This window comes from Epargyreus clarus, unplaced genomic scaffold (genome assembly GCF_041222505.1).
Source record: "Epargyreus clarus isolate Ecla_fem2 unplaced genomic scaffold, WU_Ecla_fem_2.2 ptg000035l, whole genome shotgun sequence".
In the NCBI taxonomy this organism is placed as follows: Eukaryota; Metazoa; Arthropoda; class Insecta; order Lepidoptera; family Hesperiidae; genus Epargyreus; species Epargyreus clarus.
The window spans coordinates 8,914,316-8,927,931 of NW_027332240.1; positions in this window are offsets into that span (position 1 = coordinate 8,914,316).

The following is a 13,616-nucleotide window of genomic DNA, read 5'->3' on the forward strand; positions in this document are numbered from 1 at the left end:
TTATTTATTTAGTATCTGATAACAAAGACAGTGTGTTACTAATATAAGGAATCCCCTTATGTAGAGTAATTATTCCGATATTTATGTTTAGATACCCTTTGATCTTGTTAATGAAATCAGTAATATGTAAATTAATGATTATTAGTAGCTTCAGAATAAAATATAGTAAGACAACGCCGCTACTTTTTATGTGATATCAAGTATAATCTTATGTACTTATGTATTTGATTTTCCGACTTAAGGTATGCGATAGATGCGATACGAAGATATATTTTTAGTAAACCTTTAATACACAAAATTTCAGTTACCTTGGTTATTTCCGCAAAACTCGAAAAGTAGTCAACGGATTCATTTACAAATTTCACATAACGTTGTATTTGTATTCAAGAGTAGTTTTAATTTTAGACTAAATCACAGCGAAGAGTGGTTGGATTTCGCCAGTATTACCAATACAAAGACTTGTCAGAACATTCTTATTTGTATTACTCGTAAATGCAGCTTGTTCCAGAGGTGAAGTCTATCTTTTTTAATCTGATTAAGTACGTAATATGTATAAAATACGCAATCGATTAATGTAAAGTACTTTTAATCTGTTTGCCTAAGACTTATTAAAGTATAGGCACGTTACATTAAGATTGATATCGGGAATGGGGAAATCCTTAAGAAATGATTGTAAAAAGTTGGTAAACATAAACAATGAGTTCAAAGATAACTTTATATACAGATAAGCGAATAAAAGCGTAGTTATATGCTTACATTGTCGAAAACTTCGTAGAATTGAAGGTGGTAGAACCCTTTGTGGTTCGACTCCGGCGGCACCACCGCCACACCTATTTCTACCTAATAACAGCAGTGTTAAGCGCTGCTGTGTTCCGGTTTGAAGGGTGTGGTAAGGGAGACAGACATTTCTGAGGCATTCCAGCTTAGTCCTCAGGGGTAGCAGCGCATCTGTGGCTGACCTCAGGTAGGAATATCTAATCCTATCTGGGGTTGATTACAGATGTCCATGGGCGGCAGTAGCCACTTACCATCAGGTGGACTGCATGCTCGTCTGCTCCTCCTATAATATAAAAAAAAAACTTTTTGCCGCCTTTAGCATTTTTTGTTACCTCATTTATGTCTGTGAATTCCCAAACTTTAATGATACCTGCTTCTAAACATCCAAACTATTGGGGTCATTCAAGTATCTAGGGGGGTTACTACCATCTCTTAACACAATATTATTTTAATCATACTTTTACTTTTTTTAGAAATTTAACTTTTTAAGCAAAATATTACAATTTCAGTTGGTTTTATACATTGAATAAGCGAAAAATTAATAATAGTTTAAGTTTGTTCAACTGTGTATGACGGAATATTTTACCGTTTTAAGGAGGAAATAAACCTTTCCTGAACTATTATGGTTTTTAAAAGGTGGTAGCTCCCAGGGCCGTTTTAGGGAATGCCGGGGTCCCTGCTCACACAAAGATTAGGGATCCTTTTCGTAAATAATATAAAGTAGGGAAAAATTAAAAATCCGACCAAAGTGACATCAATTTAAAAATATTTAAATTAAATATTTGCGCGTGGTGTAAGCGTATATATTAGCCCTTCGGTGCCTTATTACATAAGTACTGAAGGGATTCTTTGATTTGCCTATTTTATGACATTTCTAGATAACGAATTAAATGTTTTTTTAAACTTAGTTGGTTTTAACTCCAATATTTGGGTAAGCATATCAAATTTTCTCCATTCACCAAGGGTTGACTGGAAGAGAATGCCATTAGACATTAAGTCTGCCCTGTTGTAATATAAATTTTGTTAGTGTTACAATAAATATATAAATAAATAAGCATAGGGGAATGGGGCAGAATTTACACAACGCTGAGTAAGGGGAGAAGGGAGGTTAAAAGCATTAATATTCTGATTACGAAATACTTGGATGAGTAATTTACAAGTTTCAAAACAGATAATGAGGTTCTTATGTAACACTTTTATACGACGCTTTTACGCCTCAATTCGGTACTTGTCCACATTTTTCATTCTTAGGCCAATTCGTACGGAAAGGGTAATAAAAAACTTTGAGATTGAGTTACGAACTTTTGACCTATATAGTGGAATCAAGGTATGAAAGTTTTTACGTATTGCGGGGCTCAGATCAAAAAGGATAGACCGAATAGAACACAGAAGCAAAACTAAATCTGGCGATTTGTGTAGTAGGTACACTTACCGCCTGGTCACCGCTAACAGCGGCGAGCGGGGCGACGAGCGGCGCTGTGAGCGTCGAGCGAAACAAATGTAGGACAATATATGAAGCTGGCACAAATTTTGTTTTAATCGCGCGTTAAGTTAAAATGTACAATTATGAACAATTTATCAGTGACTTGCTCTCGTATATTAAAAAAAAAAATACAGGAAGTATTCACAATAAACAGTGTGAAATTCGCCAAGTTCTCTTCTTTTTTGGTTAAGTGGGTGCCGCTCGCCGCACCGCCTGTAGCTGTGGCCGGCACGTTATACCAGAAGTCCCTATTTTCTTTTATTTCGAAGAAAAGGTACTAGGTAACTATATTTTTCAGTTTTAGATACACTTACTTTTACGCAGTGACGCGACAAGCAACACCAAGTGACTTGCTTTTTGGGAGGAGGGGGATTTTAAAAAGGTATTCAATCAATCCAAGTCTTTGTTTTGCTCACATATTCGTCGATCTCTTGAAAGCCCTATGAAGGTACAATTTAAAAATGCCGGTCGGTAGTATGATTGAGGCATCGCTAAAACCTTAAAGATCACAATATGTACACAATCTATTATGAGTAAGACATAATGACGTGTTGTCTATTTATTTTCGATCTGAGATGGTAGATTTTCAGAACCACGCTACTCACAAGTTATTAGAAGTTTGCTGATATTTTTGATAGGGTTGTTTATGTTTGGTAAAGTCTGCATTACAAACTTTTTTTCGTTAAAAGGGGATACTTATAAGCATTATTTTCCTTAGGTTCCCTATTAAGAAACTAAAAGAAATAGTAACACTCAAATGAGGCAGCCAAAGCAGTGGTAGCTTAATGCTTGAACACCCGCTTGTTAATCAGGGGTCCAAGGTTCGAACCCAGTCGAACCTTTATTTTTTAAGTTATGTGCATATTAGATCTTCATTATCACCCCCTATAACGGTGAAGGAAAACATCCTAGGGAAATTTACCCATTTATAAAAAAAGTTTCTAAAGGCTACCTGGCCACACATGGCCACATGGCCAGCGCGGTGAGCTATGGCATAATCCCTCTCACTTCGTAGAGATCCACGCCCAGCAGTGGGACAGTATTGGGTCGAAGACGACAAAATTTGGCCCTAAATTTCTCAAGTGGTTTTAATCCAAGTGAAATATCTTGTTCCAATTATCAAAATTTCTTAGAATTACGAACTAGAATTCCCGTCTGAATTTAATCTATTATAGTTAGATTATCGGGATATTATGCTTAAATGATATTAAAGGTAATATATTAAATTGTTTAATTTATTGAGATAGGCCGCTATGTCGAAGATATTATGTATTTTATATCTAATATGTGCTGTATTAATTTTACTTCATGTACCTACCTAATATGTAGTGAATAGTGATAAAATAATTTTACTTGTGATTGAAATTTGTATTTAGGATCTTACTAGTTTTTATACATAGTTATGTATAGTTGATATATGTATATAGGTACATAATAATATGTGTATGAAATTTTCTAATTGAAAGGTTGTGATTTGAAAATAAATTTAATTTAATATTTTAACTTGCAAATTTGAAATTAGTGTATATTTTGATAGAAAAATCAGTTTCATAGAATTCTTTATTTTTAGTGTTTGCCTAGTGGTTTTAAACTCGGTCCTTCAATTATAGGGTTCGATATTCGATTCCCAGGCCTCGAATTAGAGATTCGTCACAGATGCGTTGCTACCCCTGAGGGCAAAATTAGAATGCAGAACACAGCAACTCAACCCTTAACACTGCCGCATAAATTAGTAAAGATTACTCACTCCTAACAAGAACATGTAACCAGTTTTGATAATTGAAATAGTTGCGTAAAAATGTTTTGCCACGTTTCCGTGCTAAAATGTCCCTAAAATATTCGAAATAATTATATATTTATTATGTAAATTACGCAGTATAGTACAGGATCCCTAGTATAGTTTTCATCATTTATTACTAACAAGCTCATTTTTCGTGAGTAGCTTCGTTTCGACAAGACGCCCAACATTTTTCCTTACAGCAATGTTGGTAAATGGTAGTTTGATGGGGCAGCAAGGATAAAATATGTTGACCGGACGAATTCTAAAAATTTATTACTAACCAAATTTTTCTTTGTTAATTATCAAGATAATTATTTAAATAACGTGAAAAAATATTTGTCCTACAAAATATAAGGTTTTTATTAAGGCGTCCCCCCTCTCCAACATGTATCATAAACAAGGCCATGAAAAATAATTACTAACCAGCTGATTTTTTTTTTATTGGCTGTCTACCATTTACATAGTCTACCATGCACATTGTCCCACAAATTGCATGGTATGTCATCTCGGACCTACGCTGAAAAGATGTTAATTCCGCAGGATTATTTTTTTTATTAGTAACTGTAGGACAAAGGTATCACGTGATAGGATAATATAATTTTTATCTAAATAAAACAATGTCCTACAAAAAAAAGGGTAACTTTTATTAATCCTACAAGATTTGTAATTTAACTATTATATAATATAAATAAACTATAAAACTGGCGGACTGGAATAACGTACTTCGCAATTTGTAGGACAATGTGGGTAGTAAGCTGTGTAAATGTTAGACAGCTAATAAAAAAAAAATCAGCTGGTTAGTAATTATTTTTCATGACCTTGTTTATGATACATGTTAGAGAGGGGGGACGCCTTAAAAAAAACCTTATATTTTGTAGGACAAATATTTTTTCACGTTATTTAGATAATTGTCTCGATAATTAATAAAAAAAAAATCGGTTAGTAATATTTTTTTTTGATTCGTCAATTCAACATATTTCATCCCTATTATTTTAGTTATAAACCACAATCGAGAACTTTCGTACGAGAATTTGTTGGGCGTCTCATTAAAACGAAGCTATTCTGGAACACTCAGCTTGATACTAATTATTTTTACATTAAGTATTAGTACTACAACTTTTAAGTGTAGGTCCGAGATGACATACCATGTAATTTGTAGGACAATGTGCATGGTAGACTATGTAAATGGTAGACAGCCAATAAAAAAAAATCAGCTGGTTAGTAATTATTTTTCATGGCCTTGTTTATGATACATGTTGGAGAGGGGGGACGCCTTAATAAAAACCTTATATTTTGTAGGACAAATATTTTTTCACGTTATTTAAATAATTATCTTGATAATTAACAAAGAAAAATTTGGTTAGTAATAAATTTTTAGAATTCGTCCGGTCAACATATTTTATCCTTGCTGCCCCATCAAGCTACCATTTACCAACATTGCTGTAAGGAAAAATGTTGGGCGTCTTGTCGAAACGAAGCTACTCACGAAAAATGAGCTTGTTAGTAATAAATGATGAAAACTATACTAGGGATCCTGTACCAGTATTAGTAATTTATTCGTAAATTTTCTGTACAAATGTTTTTATTTGTCAAGAATTAAAAAAAATAACTTATAAATAGGCCGTTTGTGGCTTCATTCAATTCTAAGGCGGCGAAGTATCTTTACTAATCTGCACTGCCGTTATAAAAATATTTAAAAGGTGCATTGTGTCCTATTTAAAACGATTACCTTTAAAGCCTTTTAAGCCATTTTTATGCTACTTACACATATTCACTTACTCTACTCACGTTCCCAATACTCCTAAGGAATTATTCATAGCAAAAGTTACTATAAATGCATTATAAAACTCCCAGGAGTAACATTGCATACTGAGCCTTTACGAAAAGACAATTTGATATATTGACTACTAAAGAACTATGCTGAATGCTTTAATAATTTTGGTTGTTTTTCAAAAATGTGAGAGGGTTAAAATATACACTTTTCTATTTGAATGCGGTGAAATAGCGGTTAGTAGTGATAGGTTCACTGGGATATTTTTAGACCAAACTTATATATATACTTTCGACAAAGTATTTCTTTATTAAAATGAATTGATTCAAAACTTTGTTCTATAATTATTGAAGAATTATGACATCCTCAATTGGGATGGCTCGTGAAAATATGTTCGCCTTATGTTTCATACAGAGCAGCGCTGCTGTTATAAACCGGTAAATAGGTGTGGTCGTGGTGCTATTGAAATCGACTTATGAATAATTCCATCATTTTTTAAAATATACTTCCTACTTTAACGTTAATCGTCTACCATTTCGCACTTGGCCAGCCCGGTAGAATATGGCCTAATCCTTCTTATTCCCAGAGGAGACACGTGTCCAGCTGTGAGACAGTAATGAGTTGATGATGACTTTAATGTTTCAAGACCATCGCACTGATCTTTCAACCGGTCGTAAAATATTTGAACAGATCCAAAATAAGATATCCAATTTGGTGCTATAAAAAGCCGCACGACAGGAGCTTTTAATAATTGGCCAAGTACAAGTCAAACTCGCGAACAGTGAGAGTGCCGTAGTACCAGAATTTACATATTTTTTTATTTTTAGTATAAGTAGCAACAATTAAAGAAAATTTACATTGTAAAAATTTGAACTGTCTATCTACGAGTATAACGGTTCAACGGATAAAGCGACAAACATCGAAAAATAGCGGTTTCTTTATGGCGCCCCCCATTTATTTTAAACTTTTTTATTTTCAGTATTTGTCGCTATAGCAGCCACTCTTATACATAGTCTGTAAACAATTCTAGTGTCTATCTATTAAGGTCAGGGAATAGAGCCTTGTGACACACGGACAGACGGGCAGACGAACAGACAATGGAAGCTTTGTGATAGGGTTCCGTTTTTACTCTTTGGGTAAGGAACCCTAAAAAGCTCCGCGTGTGTTCGTAATGATTAATTGCTTGACGCTTAACGACTGAAATAAACCGATGAACTAATAAACGGGCAGTGGCTCCGTGGCGCCGGCTTATCGCAAATTATATGGTGGGTTAAGCAACGAATTATGGGTGGGTGTGTATTTGATAATAATTTGATTAATATTTAATAGGGATGTTTGACGTTTCCTGGTGATATAAGTTTTTGGCACGGTCGTATATGGAGGGGTTTATAATTTCTGAATTTGAATTATTCGAATAGGACTTTTTACGTTGACGAATTTATGTGATCAAAGTCTTCTTGAAGGTAGTCATGTATGAATATAGTTACATGTGAGGTACGGAGTAACGATATTACAATAACACGTAAGTAAGTACACGCTAGTGATTAGAGGTATTATAACTATATCCTCGTTTATTAAACTGTTCTTGCTGACGTCTCCGACTAGAATGCCGCTCTCTGTTAACTCGAGCGCAGCCATGATATCATCCCCACTTGACATCCCCGCTGTATTTGTGTTTGAACTGTAGTAATCAAATGAGTGACTCATTATTTTAAAGTACAGCTAGCTGACCCGGCAAACGTTGTGTTGCCGTATAAATAAAAAAATGTTAAGAGTGAACAACCCTTATCACTTAGGGGTATGAAAAATAGAAAGTAGCCGATTCTCAGACCTACTGAGCATGCATGTAAAATTTGGTAAAAATCGGTAAAGCCGTTTCGGAGAAGTACGGTAACAACACTGTGACACGTGACACAAAAATTCGATATCATTATTATCCAAGCTTCGTATTACCGACGATAACATTTAAATGTTTATTTTTCAATTTAGGATTCTGCCCTCGTTAGCCTGATGAGAAAAAAATAGTCCTCAGTAGTAGCGGGCTAAGGTCGTCGGCCCGGGCGGAAAGTTGAATGGAAGGCCTTCAGTGTAAAAAGTTGATTTGATTTTACAAAATTAAAACGTCATAGGTTTATTCGCTGATAAATACGATTCCGGTAACCTTTTTTTTCGCTGATTTGTACACGTTTCACAGTTTGTTTGGATCTGATGAGCTTTTTTTAGAAACTGTTTTTAGCACAAAACAAAAAGGCGGTAGTAACCATCGATCATAGTGCTTCTTTGCTACTTAATTTCATAATAATAAATAATTATTAACGTCATAGTATTTACCTTTTTTTGTTTCCCGAAGTTCAAAATTTGACAATTATTGCATATTCAAAATTTGACCAAATCAAATTTTTGTTTTGGCGTAAACCCATCAATGAAACATATGTTGATTTACAATAGATAGACTAGATAATAAAAAGATAGATAGGTTAGAATATCTATCTATCTATCTAGACTAACTAGTAAAAATATTTCTTAAGGACTCCATTTGAAACCTGCTAAATAAATGTCACTAAATACTTTATTTATCCACTACCACGCCTAGACAACTTCAAAAACGTATTGTAGGTAATTTAATCAGGAAGATGCCATCTATAATACAACTTTCCAAAATAATGACCTATAAAGTTTATTACCGCGAAATAGAAAGCTTAATAAAAGTGGTTTGTTCCACTATGCGCTAGTTTAGTTGGGAATGATTGCGTGGAGTTTTTTTCCAGATTTTTTTTAAAGATTGAAGCAGTAAACGAATAAATATTAATGTGGAAGAACACTCTGTGGTTCTATTCCGGCGGCACTGTGCCACACTTATTTCTGCCTAATAACAGCGGTGTTAAGCGTTGCTGTGTTCTGGTTTGAAGGGTGTGGTAAGGGAGACATACTTATCAGTGACGTTCTAACTTACTGTCGACATCATTCATAGTAATTATAATTGACATACCCTTCGTCCGCTGAAGGGCTTTACCATCTACATACAGCTTTTTAAAACTAGTTATAATATATTTTATTATACATTCATTTTTTAATGTACGTATATATCTGAATTCAGTTCTATGTGGAATATACTGTTTGACCTCTAGTAAGAACGTGACTAAGAAGCCGTAAAAAGTATACATTTATCCATTAGACAATTAAACGGAATACTATCGTGAGCTATAATCTAGTTTCTAGGCCAATAGGCTTTTTGGTGGTAGATTTAGTGAATAAGTAGGAAATGGGTGTGTATGATGATTTTTTTGTTACCTTACCAATGATTTATAATTTTTAAAAGCACATAAATCTTTATGGTGCAACTTCGCGTCACTCTTTTTAGGGTTCCGTGCTCAAATGGTAAAAAGAGAACCCTATTAGGTACTAAGCCTCCGCTGTCTGTCCGTCTGTCACATACTCTATGTCTAGAACCGTAATGGATAAAAACTTGATTTTTACAGGATATATATAACGCTGGCCGCTATAACAGCAAATATTAGAGATAAAAAAAGTTTCAAAATACAAGGGATTGCTATTTTAAAGCGTTTTTCGTCCTTTATCTATTGAACTTTAATAGGTATTAGACAGTTAAATTTTTCACAATACATTTACTTCTATGGCTACTATAATTACAAGTGCTAAAAATAAAAAAATAAATGAAAATTTCGTGTTTCGGAAACAAAGGATTCCGACAAAGTGGAGTGGAGTGCTCCACTTATCAATTTTCGAAAAGCACCCCACACTTTTTCCGCAATTATACAATTTACTGTTCCTTAATTGATTCCTAGATTGAAAATTATTTTCTACTTTTTAGTTGATTTGATCATAAAAGCGTGTTTTTTAGTTTTTTGAACTATATTTATTTTATTAATTTTTAGTATTTGTTGTTATAGCGACCATCATTATGCATCGTCTGTAAAAAAATCAAGTGTCTATTTATTACGGTTTAAGAGATAATGCCCTGTGACTCACGAACAGACAGCGGAGGGTTTCGTTTTATCCTTTGAGTATGGATTCCTAAAAATCATGTTACAAGATGACATTATAGATGTTTCAGTACATTTGAGTTATAGCCGTTATAGGGAAATAACATTATTATTTTTCAAAACTAAAAATCATTCTAGTAATTTTGCCTGAAATCTTCCTAAGGCGCTTTCTCTCGCCTCGAAAATCGTTAATCCTGGAGATGTTGATAAGGACAATGGTACAAAATTATTAAAATCGTGTATTGTCATCGGTTTTTGATAATTTTTCAAAATTTTGAATAAAACTGAACGTTCAAAGTGGATAGAAATCGAGTTCAAAGATTCCGTTACTGTTACGTACATGCATACATACATCCAACCCAAGCTAACAAAAGCGTGTTAAAAATGCAGTGCTATCGACCTAACAGGTTTTTAACCTAAATCAAATACTGAAAAGGTGATTAAACTACAGTTCATTCGATACATTGAATAAAAACATCTGGTTATAATATTTAACTGCTGTTTTATTACTGGGATAAACATTTTTGGAAATTCTTCAATGCAATCCCGGAAAGTTCAATGTATATCGTAAAATAAAACGAAATTATTTTATTTTATGATCAATTTAACGACTTGTCTTTTTATACTCGTTTAAGTCTAAGGTTTGATTGATTTATTTGTTTGTATCTTTTTATAATTATTTTTAATTATATTATAGAAAATATTTTAGAAATTCAAAGTACTGTAGATTGAAAATAATAACTTATTATCTTTGGCCTTCCGTATTTTACATCTTTTTATTAGTTTTAATAATTCATTGTACTAAATTGCTCTTTATTTCAACAAATTCATATTGTATTTGTCAATATATTTTTTAAATAATGTCATACATATTTTGTTTGTTTTGATTTGATATATTTTAATAATGAGAGAAAAATAATTATTAATAATTAAAATAGCAATCCATCCGTTATTAAGAATCTATCTATCCAAAATTTTTCTACCAAAAATCGACATTTGATTATTTTTCGCATATCAGTCATTGTCCAATTTCGATGTTTGGTAGGACAAACCTTGGATAGATTGATTATTAATAATATGCGTATGTCTTTTGCTATACAATAACCACTACGTCTAACAAAAGTTTTCAGTTTGATTAATATTCGATTGTTAGTTCCTCGGCGTCGTCAAATTCTACGGAAGTTTGTTAACGGCTTGACGGCTTTCACAATGTTTGATCAAGTTGACAATGGCGTTATTGTTGCCAACAACTGTACCGTCAATCAAACCATTTGCTAGATAATTAATTTTCGAAATAAATGAGCTTTTCTACACTGAGAAAACAAGCGTGCCAGTTCTTACCCGAATGCGGAGGGTAATGTTGTTCGAGCGTATGTATGTAGTACGTACTACGAGTACGTATGTAATTTGAAGGTGGTAGAACCCTTTGTGGTTCGACTCCGGCAGCACCACCGTCACACCTATTTCTACCTAATAACAGCAGTGTTAGGCGCTGCTGTGCTGGTTTGAAAGGTGTGGTAAGGGAGAGAGACTTTCCCGAGGCGTTCCAGCTTAGTCCTCAGGGGTAGCGGCGCATCTGTGGCCGACCTCAGGTAGGAATATTTAAATATTACATCTGTAATCAACCCCAGATAGGATTAATCCTATCTGGGGTTGATTACAGATGTCCATGGGCGGCGGTGGCCGCTTACCATCAGGTGGACTGCATGCTCGTCTGCTACTCCTATATTATAAAAAAAAAATGTCTCATGCTTTGGCACACCTTACAGTTAAACGGCGTGATAGATTTAAATAAATGAGGTGTCGTTTAATTCATCTAAACGGCTGGAGATACAAACTTTGATAATTATTGCTTCATACTAGAAATTATCAAACTTCGATCTTTGGTAGAGCAAACGTTGGATAGATTGGTTATTAATATCAGGCGTATGTCTGTTGATATAAATTAACCACTACGTCTATGGACTCGTGGTACCAGTTTTCAGTTTGATTAAAATTTGATTAATGTTAGTTCCTCGGTGTCGTCAAATTCTACGGAAGTTTGTTAACGGCTTGACGGCTTCGACAATGTTTGATCAAGTTGACAATGGCGTTATTGTTGCCAACAACTGCACCGTCAATCCGACCATTTTGACTAGCCGATTAATTTTCGAAACAATGGTAAGTAGTTATATGTATTTTGTTCTGAACCATTTCGCTAGGCGATTAATTTTTGAACAATGGTAGTGATAAGTAATTATTTTAGAATTGACTTTACGTGAGTCGGTACAACAATAAATATTTCCATCCGACTTACATAAGCAGCGTCTAACTTGAAAAATGATAAGACATACTTACATATGTATTAAATTGGATGAAAGTCTATAAAATTGTGTTTGTTTTTAACTTGTAAATGTTGCTAAAATGTTATTCCTGAACGTTTTTTAAAACATTTCTAATTTCTTTCATTAAAGAATCGTATTAAATAGTCCGATAGTTAAATATATTATTGAATATTTAAAGAAAATGTCGGACAATTTTCACAATTTATGAATTTACGGGATGCATGGCGGGAGAGTTTGTATTCAACCATTCAGTAAGTATCTATCCGTAAGTAGGCATTATAATGGTAATGACAAAAGAGCCTCTTAGTCGGCCATTTTCTTTTGTCAATACTTGATGGGTCATCTTAGTGTAACGATTTTCCTTTAAGCTTAGGGTCAACGACTGACTTCCGTTGTCTTATTGATCACAGTGTCAGGTTACTTGTCATAGAATATACAGCGGTGAAGGTCTAAGGTTTGAAGTTTTTTTTTTTATAGTATAGGAGTAGCAGACGAGCATGCAGTCCACCTGATGGTAAGTGGCTACTGGCCCCCATGGACATATGTAATCAACCTCAGATAGGATTAGATATTCCTACCGGAGGTCGGCTACAGATACGCCGCTACCACCTGAGGACGAAGCTGGAACGCCTTGGAAGTCTGTCTCTCTTACCACACCCTTCAAAACGGAACACAGCGCCGCCTAACACTGCTGTTATTAGGTACAAATAGGTGTGGCGGTGGTGCCGCCGGAGTCGAACCACAAAACACAGGGTTTTCTTCAAGTTCGCGCATTTCGGTTTTTCGAAGTTACATGTATAATTAACCCTAGATAGGATTATCTACCTTAGGTCAACTACAGATGAAGACTAAGTTGAAACACCTTGTGTGTCACTCCCTTACCTACGCACTGATGAAAGGACTAAGTTGGGACGCCTCATGTAAGTGTCTTTACTTTATTACTCATCAAACTTATACATAGCAACGCTTAACACTATTGTTATTAGGCAGAAATAGGTGTGACGGTGGTGCCGCGGGAATTAAGCCATAAAGCATAATATAGAAGATATTGGAACTGCCTTACTAAGAATATTATGAATAAGATACTTGTTTGAATCATAATTTGAAAGCAACTTAAGCTTGTTATATTTAATAAAGGTAGTGATAGCCTGCCTGAAACTCGGCCTCTCGATCGAAGGCTCCGAGGTTCAAATCCCAGGCACGTCTGATTTTTCAAAGTTATGTGCGTATTAGAAATTAATTATCACTTGCTATACGGTGAGAGAAAACATCGTGAGGAAACCTGCATTCCTGAGAAAAAAAAGTCTCAAAAGTATGTGAAGTCTACCAATACGCACTTGGCCAGCGCGGTGGACTATGGCCTAATCCTTCTCATTCTGAGAGGAGACCCGTGCCCAGCAGGACATTAATGGGTTGCTGATGATATTTAATAAACCATGTTTTATATTATGGGTTCGAACCACGGACCCCCGATTAA